A 2500-nucleotide genomic window follows, 5' to 3' on the forward strand; every position below is an offset into this window, starting at 1 on the left:
CGCCGCTGAGGATATAGAGGGTCCGTCCCCCCGCACAGTGGTGACGGTGTGCGGGTAGTGTTTCCGACACCTCTTCCTGCGGTGGCAACTCTGGGGCAGAGTCGATACTCGCCCACTGGTGGAAGGTAAGCATTCTGCTTTACATCAGTACATAACTAATATTTCAGTCGTCTGACGTCCCTCCTTAGTAAATGATGCAGGACCACATACATAGATGATACATACTGTAAACTGGGGAGGACAGTGTGAACCGCACTCGACCCAGTCACCCTATCTCACAGTCCACTCTGTGTGTAACAAAGCGAAAGCACCAAAGCACTATCGTTCAACAACATCCATTTTATCCTCGCTGCCACAGGACACTATCCAAACAACGACAAGAGGAACGTCACGTCCACTAATAAGACAGAATGTCTCACATCACCCGCAAACAACGCAGCTCAAATCAGCCAGCAACACCCACAGTGGTCCACCCAGTATCAACACAGGACGCAACGCCACGCCACAACACAAAAGGTACAAGTAATAAAATACCCTTTGGCCACACCCCTTATAAAGGCATCGAACCAACCCACCACCTGACACCAGCCAAACGTACATCCTGATTTGACACATCTCTGGCAACCTAACCCACGTTGGCCCTTAACCTAACCCACGTTGGCCCTTAACCTAACCCACGTTGGCCCTTAACCTAACCCACGTTGGCCCTTAACCTAACCCACGTTGGCCCTTAACCTAACCCACGTTGGCCCTTAACCTAACCCACGTTGGCCCTTAACCTAACCCACGTTGGCCCTTAACCTAACCCACGTTGGCCCTTAACCTAACCCACGTTGGCCCTTAACCTAACCCACGTTGGCCCTTAACCTAACCCACGTTGGCCCTTAACCTAACCCACGTTGGCCCTTAACCTAACCCACGTTGGCCCCTAACCTAACCCACGTTGGCCCCTAACCTAACCCACGTTGGCCCCTAACCTAACCCACGTTGGCCCCTAACCTAACCCACGTTGGCCCCTAACCTAACCCACGTTGGCCCCTAACCTAACCCACGTTGGCCCCTAACCTAACCCACGTTGGCCCCTAACCTAACCCACGTTGGCCCCTAACCTAACCCACGTTGGCCCCTAACCTAACCCACGTTGGCCCCTAACCTAACCCACGTTGGCCCCTAACCTAACCCACGTTGGCCCCTAACCTAACCCACGTTGGCCCCTAACCTAACCCACGTTGGCCCCTAACCTAACCCACGTTGGCCCCTAACCTAACCCACGCTGCACCTTAACCTAAGTTACGCTGCACCTTAACCTAAGTTACGCTGCACCTTAACCTAAGTTACGCTGCACCTTAACCTAAGTTACGCTGCACCTTAACCTAAGTTACGCTGCACCTTAACCTAAGTTACGCTGCACCTTAACCTAAGTTACGCTGCACCTTAACCTAAGTTACACTGCACCTTAACCTAACTTACACTGCACCTTAACCTAAGTTACACTGCACCTTAACCTAAGTTACACTGCACCTTAACCTAACTTACACTGCACCTTAACCTAAGTTACACTGCACCTTAACCTAAGTTACACTGCACCTTAACCTAAGTTACACTGCACCTTAACCTAAGTTACACTGCACCTTAACCTAAGTTACACTGCACCTTAACCTAAGTTACACTGCACCTTAACCTAACTTACACTGCACCTTAACCTAACTTACACTGCACCTTAACCTAACTTACACTGCACCTTAACCTAACTTACACTGCACCTTAACCTAACTTACACTGCACCTTAACCTAACTTACACTGCACCTTAACCTAACTTACACTGCACCTTAACCTAACTTACACTGCACCTTAACCTAACTTACACTGCACCTTAACCTAACTTACACTGCACCTTAACCTAACTTACACTGCACCTTAACTGTCACATGTAACGTCACAGGAATGTAGCTTTGCCTAACAGCAACCCTCTGAACATAGTTCACTGCTTGGATCCTCTGGTGTCATGTGTATTTCTTGATGCCATGGTGCGTACCCTCACATAAAGGTCTTTCGAGTGTTGCGTACTTTCTACACAGTCCCGCTAACCACTGGAAGGGTGTACCGCTACAGAACGAATATCGCCCTCCCCTCCTGCCCTTCCAAGCTGGTCGGTCAGGCGTTTGTTTGTGAAATGAGCCTTGCAGCTGTTCAGTTGCATTCGGTTGTCGATGCAGTCAGTGTACGTTGTGGTACGGCCTGTGTGGACTGTCCGCTGATGTACGCGTAACCCACACTGATCATCCGTCGTTACGTACTGAGTGACATAATGTGGCACATGCTTGACCGTACACCGGCTGCGCCCTACAATGGCGAATCATAAGGGCCATATGTTGTGCACGATGCTACTTGTCTCGTCTCCCCATTACAGCGAGATTGCACTGTTGTACGCCGTACAGACATGTGGTAAGTAGGTACGGACGAAAGTATTGCATGTTGGCCCCCCCCCCCCCCTCCTCC

This window comes from Schistocerca gregaria, unplaced genomic scaffold, assembly GCF_023897955.1.
Source record: "Schistocerca gregaria isolate iqSchGreg1 unplaced genomic scaffold, iqSchGreg1.2 ptg000499l, whole genome shotgun sequence".
In the NCBI taxonomy this organism is placed as follows: Eukaryota; Metazoa; Arthropoda; class Insecta; order Orthoptera; family Acrididae; genus Schistocerca; species Schistocerca gregaria.